This window comes from Mus pahari, chromosome 2, assembly GCF_900095145.1.
Source record: "Mus pahari chromosome 2, PAHARI_EIJ_v1.1, whole genome shotgun sequence".
NCBI lineage: Eukaryota > Metazoa > Chordata > Mammalia > Rodentia > Muridae > Mus > Mus pahari.
Window position 1 is genome coordinate 71,881,816 of NC_034591.1, and position 11,933 is coordinate 71,893,748.

Below are 11,933 nucleotides of genomic sequence, written 5' to 3' on the forward strand. Positions count from 1 at the left end.
AGTGTGCATGTGTGTGTGTGCCTCTCTGTGTGTATGTGTTCACATAAAAGTGCTGAATAGGACTTGCCTTATACAGGAGTTTACATTCATCCACAAAGGCATAATTGCCAAATAAAAAGCCCAGTGCTATGTGTGGGATACTGTCTCTCAGGTTGTTTGTTAGGGAGATGTCCAGAACAGTACCAGCTATTCTCATTGTTCTTGATTGCCCACCAGTGTGTGACTATAAGCCCCTATTGTTGAGGACACTATGTACTTTGCTAGCAGGATTCGGAGAACTCAAGTTGGCACTGGTAGGAAGCTTCTTCCCTTCTAACCAGCTCTCAAAGTCCCAGGGGTATGCTGGAGGGAAATGTCACCAACAGTGCTGCCTGCCTGTGAAGCCTGAGATCTACAGAAGAATATATCCATCTCTAGGAGTCCCTATCATTTGTTTAGAGGTTGCTGCTCTGCTTTGGAGAACTAATAAGGGGCTCATCCCTGGGAATCTTCTTCCAGCAGTAATTGTGTGTCTGTGTGTGTGTGTGTGTGTGTGTGTGTGTGTGTGTGTGTGTGTGTAAGATGCCATTAACTTGAGGGTGGAAGAGTTGGAAGGAAGGCACTGGGGAAGGGCTGAATGGAAGAAAGACATGGGGGAAGTGAAATACTCTATTTCAATTGAGAATATATTAAAAACAAAACTATAGGTGCAACTATGTCACAAGTGGGGTAACCAATTACATTCTGATGTGTTTTATGGCTCTTCCCAGAGGTGAGGCCTGATACTTTAAATCTAGCCAAGGACTCGCGGCTTGAAGCTCACAGCCTCACAGGGACGAACCTACGACTACAAGTTTGCTAATGGATATAGACTCAGATTTCCCTCTAAATCCATATTTCTGTACCTACAGGTCAGTGCCACTCTCAGACCTCATTAGAGAAGTTTCTTTGTGCAGAGGATGGTGGTTAATACAGGAAACCTACAACTGGTTAAAGTGCAGAGAACAAGTGTCTTTGGGGTGCTCATAAATAAATGGGGGCATCTGTGTCACACCCCTCTTCCCAAGGTTCAGAGAACACCAAAGAGAAGGAGAGGGGGGGAGGGAGAGAGAGAGAGAAGGAGGGAGGGGGAGAGGGGAGAGGGAGGGAGAGAGGGAGATGAAGGAGAGAGAGGACCAGAACAAAACAGTGTCTTCTGGACATGGCAGAACCACTACATATGTGAACTTAGGGCAGCTGTAGTTGCCTGGCCAAGATGCCAACAATCAAGGCATTCAACATTCTAGCATCGAGGATAAAGGGGTTCATGATCCCCGACACTTAGTTGAGGAATTATGGGCAGCTGATGGCTAGGGGAAAGGAAGTTTCCCTCAACAGTGCCCTCTGGTAGGTCAACCAAGATCCAATGACTGTTCCATGCCTATAAGTATCTGAGCAGTGCAAATTGGACTCGGTGGATTAGAAATAGGGGACACACACAAGGTTTGGGGGTAGGGGGTGTAGAGTGTATCTGGGAGGAGTTGGAAGGAATAGTGGGTATGAGTATGATCAAAATATATCATATGTGTTTATACAACTCTCAAGAAGCTATGAAAAGCCCTATATTACAAATTATGAATTCATGTGTGGATTGAGCCACAGATGAAGCCAACCTATGATCCAGTCACTCCCTAGAGCCTGTTAACTGCAACCAAATACTTAACACTTGAGCCTTTGGGAGCCATTTTCAGACTTAAACTATAGCATTGTCTTTGCATGCATTTTTCAGTTTGTCAATTGGGAATCTTTGTTCCCAAGAGAGATAGTAAAGATGCCCATGACAATCCATCTTAGGAGAGATAGACTTGCCAAGTAGAACCATAGATGAGGGGTAACTTCCCAGTTGATTCCAGCAGCATCCTTTCTCCTACCATTGCTAGTTGCGCTAAGAGAAGCCTGTGCCCCAATCAAGGCTTCCATCTCCAGCAGCAGCACCGCCAACTAAAGCTCCCCCGATGAAGCCTCAAAGCCCTCCTAGAAAAAGTGTATGCAGCGAGATAAAATAAGCTACAGTCTTTATAGTAGGTGCCAGGATAGTAGTGTGGACCACAAGAGCCCTAGGTCTTGATTTTAGTGTTGCAAAAAATAAAAGAAACCAAAGACAACAAACTTTGCCACAAAACTTTAGAAAGGCTGTGATGAAGAGGAAAGCTATGTTTTAAGCAGGTCCACATCAACACTCTCCCCTTTATTCGCCATGTAAGAATCCTCTTAAGCAGTATCATTCAATGTGGAGGTCCCTAGACACACTTGCATGAAGAGTCACAAATGTAGACTCCTTAGAGCTGAAACCATTGGTAGGGTCAGAACCAAGAAGCCACCTTTCCCATGCTCTCCCACTGTTTAATGCTTAGTTACCAAAGTCTGAGGAGCTTAGATGCAAGGGAGGAGACCCTTGTTATTGTTCTTTACATTTTAAAATACGTGTATCAGTATTTTGCCTCCGTGTCTGTCCATGTGCACCACTTGTGTGCCCGATGTCCATGGAGACCCAAGTAGAGCACCGAATCCCTTAGAGTTACAGACAGTTGCAAGCCACCACATGAAGCTGGGAATCAAACTGAGGTCCTCCTGAAGAACAGCCATAGTGCTTCTAACCACTGAGCTCTCTCTGCAGACCCGCCCTTTGTTATTGTTATTAAACCTCAGCACCAGGAAGATTTGCCAACATTCATGGTAATTTGGACAGATATCTGAACCCAAAGTGCAGGACCAAAGAATCTCTTCCAAGGGAGTCAGGGGATGTTTTAGCTGGTTAAGTGCTGTGTAAGCATGAGAATCTGAACACCCCAGCATCCAGGTTCAAAACAATCTAGGTGCACAGTTTGCATCTGCAACACCAGCACCGGGGGTGCATGGAAAGGATGACCCTCAGAGTGTGTTTGGAGTGCGCAGTAGTCTAGGTGAATCAATGGGCTTCGGGGTCAGTGAAAGATACTGACCTCTAGCCTTCAAGTGTGCATGCATGTGCACGTGTGTGGGCATGTATGTGTGCATTTTCTTCCAAGATGTGCTTGGGGTTGTTTGTGCCTAGCATTCAGTGTGTCCCAGGAAGGCTGTCAGTTTGTTAGATTTGGAAAATATTTTAGGCAATATTTAGGTAAATCCATGACTTTGATCCCCAAATTTTTCCCTCCCTGGTCCAACAACTAAGGAATGACCTGTAGTCTGGCACTGAGTTATGCATTTTCATTTGTCAGGGTGGATGCTCGCTGCTTCCTCACAGGGCCAACCTTTGGGTGGGTTGTACCCCAGTCAGTTGGGCTTGATTTTGGTGTCGATGACCCTGGTTCCACATGTCCCACTGGAGACCTGGAGGTGAGGCAGCCTGGCTGTTTGGGTGCTGGTATCCCAGTGTGTAAATGCCATAGACTGTGTCACCTGCTGAGTTACTCCTCGAGACACCCTTGCACTGTTGCCTCAGTGGTACTTCAGTTCTGAGAAACCCTGGGTGAGACTGGGTGAACCAGCACAAGGCAGGCAGGCATGCTCGAGGCACAGACATGGGGGCCATTGGCGAGGTCCAATGGGTAAGAGGCTGCTTGCTGTCCTTGTGCCCATGCTACAGACAAAAGAATGGGGGAGATTCTCTTTTTCAAATCTGGCTTAAGTTTGCTATCATCACTGAATGCCTCAGTCCCAGTACTTTCACTAACAGGGAGAAGGCGGGGCTTACAGAGCACTCTCCCAGGGCCAAGAACATTTGTTAATGCAAGTGATATAATTCTTGAGTTACTGTAAATATTCCCAATGTCGCAGTAAGAAAGCTGGGTAGTGCGTCCATGGAAACTTATTTATTCATGCTTCTTCTGTTAAGATAATTCTGTGAATTGAGTCATTTAACTCCTTGCAGGTGTGTGAATCTTGTAGCCATCACCCTGGCTTTGCCCACTTAACTCTTCGTTTCATTCCTTTGGTTTATCCACCAGGGGGAAAACCCCAGCTCTCAGCTTCTACTCTGATTCCTTCAGCTCAATTCCTTTGGGCGCTTTCTTTTTCTCTGAGGAAGGAGGTTGCTCTCTGCTCTGGGTGAGCAAGGCTGTACTGGAAAGGGAGATGGAAGGTGGGTACTGAAGCTGCTGTTCAGTGGAACATGGCTTCCTTCCCTAAAACCAGACAATTGAGTCATCACAGTCAAGGTTTTATTGATTCAGAGTCAGGTTAGGACCAGAATCTTCTTTCACAGTTCCTTCAGTTTCCCATGGAGAAGAGGTAAATTCACAGAAGAGCTTTAAGGAAGGCTACAAGGAAAAAGAGAGTTGTCAGTTCCTGTGATTTCAGGGAACCCTGAAGAGTGGGGGAGGGGGAGCTAAACACTTCAAACCAGAAAGGAAATAGAAAGCTCTTCCACTTAGTATGTCAGAACCAGCTCAGAAATGTGACAATTGGGCAAAGCATTACGATTCCTAGCCAGTCTAGTCATGATCCTCTGGCAGACTGCACAGTCACGGCTGTGATGCATTGGGATGAGAGGCACTATATAAATGTCAGATGTTACATAAATGTCAGGAGCCATTATTGTTTGTTAATGGGGGCTAAACTGTTCCTAAGCAAAGATCCATCTCCCAGCCAGCAAGCTCTTAGTTGAAGTTCTAATAAGTCAGCCATCAGAAGAGAATTAACATGCCTGATTCTACCAAGGAACCCAGGTGGGATCTGGGGTGAGACATGCCCTAGAGTGGTCCCTGCTGATCAGCAGAGTCTGTGTGCCTCAGCTCAGCTGTGAAATAGGGATAATTACAACACGGTCCCCGCTTTTTCTTATTGTGTCAAAGTCTTATGAGAAGAAGAAAACGGTGTGGCTTCAAGTATTTGGCAAAGTGTGAGCTGTTGTTGGACGACAGTGGTCATTTTGAACAGGCTTTCAATGCTCCCCAAAGGGAGAGCTTCCAAAAGGAAAACTAGCCCTTGCCAGGGATGAGGAAGGTGAGAGCAGTGGCTTCTGGCCCATGCTGAAAATGTCAGTCCTCTTTTCCCGTTGCAGACCTGGCCCTAGATCCTGTATTCTAGCCCTGCTTCCCAGCCGGTGAGCTTGGGCCAGTAGCAGAGGCTCTGGAAGCAATGGCCAGGGCCCTTCCGGCGCTGACGCGGAGTCTAAATCCGGCTCATCATTTGGCTCTTGGCTGAGATTCACCTTTTGCCTTTAGAGAGAGTCTCTCACAGGTCCGCACATGCAACGTGCGAGACCAGGGAAGGCTGTGTGTAGTCCTACTGAGTGTGCACAAGAAGTTATATGCCCTTGAGAGTGATGAGGAGAGGTGCGGCGAAATGTAGATGTAATACTAAGAAGCCAGCATGCAGAGAATACTGCAATGAGGTCATGGCTGTCGCCCGCAAAGGATCTGGGTATCTTCGGTGGCTGGGGTAGGGAAGTAGGAAGCGTCCTGCATTTTTAAGTGTAAAAGTCTCTTTCTACCTTCTTCAGCATCCTTACCACCTCTTGCACACACCCCAAACCTTACTTTTTTCTGACCCTACAGACACTCCTTGAAGGAGAGCTCGTGCCCGTGTCTCCTGCGTGGCTCTGTTTGAAACCTTCAGGATTGTTTCCAAGCTGACTCACACCCCTAATGTCGGGGAGCCGTGTTACTCGGCGCTGGGCTGTGCAAGCTGTTGCTTGCGCGATCGCGGGCGCCGCCGCAAGCACCCGGGTCCGCTCAAGGGGCGGGATCTGGGCGGGACGGAGACTGGGCCCGCCCCCTCGGCATGCGGGCCCCGCCCCTCTCTCCCTCCTTCCCCAACGGACCGCAATGATTTAGAAGTTCAGGAATCCCACGTGACGTCACCGGGGGGGTGATGTAATGCACTCTAAATAGAATGTATTGTAATCTTTGCTCAGTCCAACGTGGTCCCTTCACCCGGGCTCGGCTCTTGCCTTCTCCACACTTGTTTGGTAAGTTCCTAAAAATACGGCGCGGCCACTTCTGGGGCTTTTGCATTTAGCCACTTTCGCTGCACTTGCCGCGCGAGCCTACTCCGGAGCGTCCTTGTTTGCAAGGGTTGGTTCATCGCTGCAGCCGCGAGGTTACTTAGTCCAATGGGCAGGTCACAGGGCAAAGAGTAGAAAGGATGCGATGCATTTTTTCCCCCTTGATTTGTGTTTGTAAACACTTTGGCGGATCAGAGGGAAGTCCGGCTCCAATTGCTGGTGAACTGTGGAGTTATGCTGTGTCCTGTAGTCACCCAGAGACCCCACGCCGTGTCCGTCCCGGAGCGCGTCTTGGTGATTGCTGCGCCGTGCGACTGGAGGGATGCTGAGTGGAGCCAGCGCCGTGTCAGACCCTGTGTGCGTGCGTGTATGGGAGCGCGCGTGAGTTTCCCTGACACGGGGAACAGTTATGAATCGGGGGTGTATGTTTGCCTCCAGAGCCCTGGCAAGGTGTGGAACCCTCCTGAAGTGTGGTCAAGCGGCGGTGGTGGTGGCGGCGGCGGAGGCGGCAGTGGTAGCAGCAGCAGCAGCAGCAGCAGCAGCAACAGAGACCAGGAACCTGGAGCCTCCTCGCATCCCGTTTCTCAGTGATGCAGCGGAACCCCGGGAGAAAGTTAGCAAACTTCCAACCGTTGCGGCAAAGTCGCCTGGACACCTAGGGGCAGCCAGCCGAGCGAATTCGCAGGGGGCTCTCTCTCCCCCGGGTGCCCAGCGGTCGCTGCCAGCTCTCGAGACCGGCTGCCGGCTGCAGCTGATGGGCGCGCGCCCCGGGAGGGGTTATTGCCGTTGAAGGGGACTTGACTTTCGCTCCAGGCGCTCCAGCAGCCCTCGGCTTCACTCCTGCAGCCGCCTCCCGCCTCCGTCCCCTTTGCGCTGGCACTCTTACTTCTTCCGGGCTGCTGCCCCAAATGACAGCTGGGGCCCGAGCCGCACAGCACCCAGGCAGTTCTCGGTACCAGGCGACAGAGTCTGCCTTTGAGCCACATTCTTTATCGAACCGCTTAAACTTTTCACAAAGTTCTTAAAGGGTCGAGACAAGCAGACACTGTCCCCACTAAGCCACTTTAGAGGGACTATAGCCCACTTTAATTTTTCATTTATTTTCTAGTCATAGATTTATTTCCAGGAAGTGTCTAGTAGAAAAAGCTCCAACTTTCCCTGAACGAGTGCCGCCCCCCACTTGATGCTGGTTCAACGCTGGGAACTGGAGTGGGCTACTTGTACATCGTTGTCAGTATCTGCAACGCTTGTTTGGTTTTTTATTTTTCCCTCTTCCTGACATGTGTCAAAGAATAAAGGCTGGCTACAGGTCCATTACGTCATTCTGCAGGCCAGTAAGTGTTTGATTAAGGGCTTCAGATATTCAAGGGTTTGGGGGCTCAGAATGCTGACAAAGCAACTCTGCTTCCCCCTCCCTCGGAGCAATTGCGGGTTCTCTGGACACAGCTATTGCCCTCTCTTTTCTCGACCCCTCCTCCTCCATCCCTCTCCCGCCCACCTCGTTATCACTTGGCCTGCCCCCGCCTTTTACAGTTTCCCCCAGGGGGAGTGCTGTCCCAGGAGTGAGCTGAAGAGCTTCTGGTGTCTGAGCGAGCTCAGTACCCGATGAACGCTCAATCTGCCCTTTTCTATTATTTAAGAAAGGCACTGTCCAGGCCCGTTTTTCCCACGCGAGAATGCTCAGCCTGGATAGAAAAACCCCTGGAAAGGCTTAGAAGCCTTATATGCTAATAGCCTGTGCCTGCAGTGACTTAGGAAAGCAATAAGCCACAGCTAAGAGCCCAGAGCCCCGTGAACCGCACAGTCCTAGTAGAAGAATGAAGGATCTGACTAAACCAGGTTTAGCGGAAAGGATCTAGGTTAGACATTTTATTTCCAAAGTCAAGGAAGTGTCTGAGAGCTGGAAGTACCATACAACACTTTGCTGCTGCGTGCAGTACTTTCTTATCATTAGCCTTGAGTTTCTATGTTTGTAGAGGAAGTTAAACGCCCAATTTAAAGAACTGAGTTCTTCCCCCACTTGCTCTTTAAAAGAATACCAGTAGCAAAAACACCACCACGTGTGACTTGTTTAGGGGACAAAGAGTGAAAACTTTTGGGGTGAGTGAATAATGATAGCAGAAATCAAATAAAAACAGACACAGGCAGAAGCTTTTGGCTGGGGGACAAAGTGTTAGAAGGCTTTTTGATTTGGAGATGGAGGAAGCTAAGTAGAGGAAATTTTATATTCTAAATAGGTGGCATTCTTGAAGAACACGTGTTTGGTTATAATTAGATCTACTTTCTCCAACATACTCTGGCCGTAGAGCAGGCTTTGTGGAGCTCGTGACTGGAGATTGTTTGACACCCCTTCCTCAAGTTTGTGGCAGCATTGTTTATTGGCATCTAGCGATGAAGTGGCATAAGTCTCCTATGTGAAGCACGGGCATTGAAAAATGTTAAAATTCTTGTTTGTGATGCAGAGACCTAAGGGGAAAATGGGCAGGTCATGGGCCCTGGACAGTGTGATTAATGATCACTGATTTAGTGATCAGTGATTAGTGGTTTTATTCAAACTGTTACCTCTGACCAGAAGCACACATCAGAGGATTAACAGGCTCTTTAGATAAATGCTCATTAGTGGAAGGGGAACAGCAAAGATAATAGGCGTGCACCCAGGGACAACTTTCGAAGAAAATCATTCCCGTCTTCAGAATAATAAGCTCTGTTAACAGAAAGCCCTTTTAATTTAAAACTTGCTTTTATCTTGTAAATCAAAGTTAGATGTAAAAGTTTGTAGTGCCATTATAACCTAAATTTTCCCATATCCACGAGATGTGGATTATCCCAGTAGCGATATTTTTTTTTTATTTAAATAAACAATTGGAGCTTTAGAGTGGCTGAACCCTGACAAGCTTAGCTCCCAGGGCTGGAAGGTGTCCCCCCTTCACGCCTGGAGACTGCGCTTTGCTAACTAGATGGCGCACTGCTATTTGGTGTCCTGTGCGGCAGAGCAGGAGTAGAAAGAAACTGAGCATGTGGCTGCTTGTGAGGTGTTCTTCAACACAACAAAGTTCATTCTGGGCAGGGTTGGAGGCCAGACAGTTCTACAAGCTTTTAGTCACCTTTTCCATGTCAGTTAAATCTAGGGAGTTGAAGGCTACTGGAAAAATCAGTCTCATTACTAAAAGGAACTTAAAGAAGGAGGGAGGGGAGAAGGTACCAGAGTCCTACAAGATAGGTCCGAGCTGCAGAGTGTCTGCTCAGTACCAGGCCTGCTCTCTCTTTAGCTAAGAGCTAGTCCACAGTCTTCTGGGCTAAAAGGCCAAGTGCTCAAGTACTCAAGAACTTGTTTCCTTTCCCATCTTGCTGGTGAAAGAAGTTACAAGGGAGAAGGGAAATTTCTGATCTGGAGGCTACAGGAGGCGACACCGTGCAGCTTGACTCTTGCAGCTATGGTAAGAGCATGCTCGTGTTTGTGGGGCAGAGAAAGCCCCTCACATCAGTCCAGATGAGTCTCATACTGCCACAGACAGTACTTGGAAATGGAGTTTTATCTTACATTTATTTGTATGTGGGTTTTTTGTTAGTTTGCTGGAGTCAGTAGGATTTTGTGTAGGTGTGTGTGTGTGTGTGTGTGTGTGTGTGTGTGTGTGTGTGTGAGAGAGAGAGAGAGAGAGAGCGAGAGAGAGAGCAAGAGCTTTATTTCTGAAATAAAATATGATTACAAAGCGGTGAGCTACTGTGGGGAAGCTATGAAGAATGGAAAGCAAGGTGCCAGGTAAAACCTTCTCTTCAGAAAGCTTTCTTGAGTTGCTTTAAGGAGTACTTGAGTTTTAGCAAGAAGGCACTTTTTTAAAAGAAATAGTAAAGGTTAAAGGCAAAACAAAACAAAAATCATGTCCACACTCAAACTTAGATACAGGCTCCTCTAAAGAAGGATGTTATTGAGTAAGTAGCAGTTTTACCTGAGTTTTAAAACTCTAAGATGACAACTCACTGCCTTCTCACCTGTTTTCTCATTGTCTGTTGTTTACATTGTTTTTATATGAATTTTATATTTTAACTCCTCATTTTTGTGTAAATTTTTATTTTCAATTCTACTAAGAGTAAATACAGTTTACTCAGCTGATAATATCTGCAAGTCAGATTTTTTAAAAATATAAATGACTGATACCCATAAATTACCTGTCAGGCAAAAGCAGTCAGCTTTTTAGATTGTTCCTACACAATATGGAAGCTGTGCCTTTCTTTCGATTTTGCTTTGATGTTTCAGCCTTTGAGTCAATAGCGGAGTAAATGGTGGTCTGTTAGACGCTTCTCCTGTGTAGTTTTTCATTTGTAGAATATTCTTATTGGGACTACTTGCCAATAAGTTTCTCACACCTGCATGTTCAAAACAAGTCAGGGTTTTCCCACTGCAATTTGTACCAATGTCACATTTCCAGTTTCCCGATTTCTTCCTGTGACTTTCTTTTTAGAAATCATGGATCACCGGAGTGTTCGTCTTTAGTTGGGAATTGTTTTGTAGGAGTCTGGTGGTCCTTGCCCCTTCCACATGTGAACTTTTTCTGTGCGGTTGGTTTTCTTCTGGTTGTACTGTTAGATTAGAAATGGGATTTGAGTGGTACTGTTATTTCAGTCATCTTTTCTTTTCCTCTTCAAAGCAATGCTGTTAGTCACAAAATTAATGTGATAGAACCTGGTATTTACCATCTATATACTGCTTTTGCTGCTTGCAAATTGGATTTCTAAGGCAATTTAAGATTTATTTTAGAGGCAGCTTTCTTGGAGGAGCTGGACAATGACCTCAGTCAATTCATTATCTTGTCCAGTATGACTGTCGCTGTGTTATGGGAATCAACCAAGGGTTTTATAAATTGGTGCTTAAATATTTAAATTGAGAACTGTTTCTCCAAATTCTGTTTAAGAAAATGAGACCATTGAGATAAGGAGGTGCCGAGAGAGCGGTAGCCTTGAGTAAGGCCGGAAGATAAACTTACACAAAGAATCTCTCCCGACTGCTATTTGTGAACCAAGTGTACTATTTTGTCACTGTGCTTTATGGAGGGAGTTTGGGACTTTAAAAATGACTTCATGTAATGTTTTTACTAAATAATTATTAGATTTAGTAATTAAGAAAAGGGAGCAATTAATGTATTTTTAACATTCATTACTTCTATAGTTGGGAATCACAAATGATCAATTCAGCATAAGAAAATTTTTAGAAAGAGGGAAGGCTTCTTAGGAGCTTCCAAGTAGTGATAACACTGCAGAAGACAACGGGAAATTTTTTGAAAAGAAGACTCTGGGACTTTCAAAGAATTCCGAGTTCAGGGAAAACGTCTGAATGCCTGCAAAGTGACATGGGATGCCAAGTGGCTTTACCTACAGGTCTGCTCCATGCTCTTCCCCCCCCCCCTTTTTTTTTAATCTGAAAAAAGAAGTCAGGAATAAAAACATTGATGTGGATTTGAATATTGCAATTGATTTCTTCTATTTCCTGAAGGTTCACATTTCTAATCCCTGCCCCCAAGTTAACAAGCATGGGAAATTACCATGTTGGGATTTGACTTGACCTGATCCCTCAGGGATCCCTGTGGATCCTTCTAAATCAGCCTAGAGACTGTGATGGTGGGTAGAAACTGATAGCTGTCTATAGATGCTGGAGCTGGGGAGAGCCTCTTGGTCAACCCCAAGGCCTGGTTACATCTCTGAGCTTGTCCAAGGCCTATGCCAGAGAGAAGGAACCAGGGCTGAATGCCTGGCCTCTGTCTTCAGCTCAGATTCTCTGTCAGGCAGGCTGCCTAAATGCTCTTGTCATGGGTCCATACAGCAGAGGCCAAGGCTTTAGAAACCCTTCTCTCTTCAAGCCTTTTCACAGACGGCCTTTCAAAGACAGGTTTCTAAAAATTAACTTGACTGCTTTGACCAAACAAACTGTAGTTTCTAGTCTATATTTGCATATATATATATATATATATATATATATATATATATATATATA

General features: G+C 46.3%; 1 protein-coding gene across 1 annotated transcript in view; it reads left to right on the forward strand.

Annotated features, from left to right (window-relative positions):
* Positions 1–5,867: 5,867 nt before the first annotated feature.
* Positions 5,868–11,933, forward strand: part of Creb5 (cAMP responsive element binding protein 5) — a 397,047-nt gene continuing 390,981 nt past the window's right edge. Inside the window, exon 1 of the mRNA XM_021190043.2 lies at positions 5,868–5,911. The gene's annotated coding sequence lies outside the window, so the exon portion shown is untranslated. The remainder of the gene's footprint in view (positions 5,912–11,933) is intronic.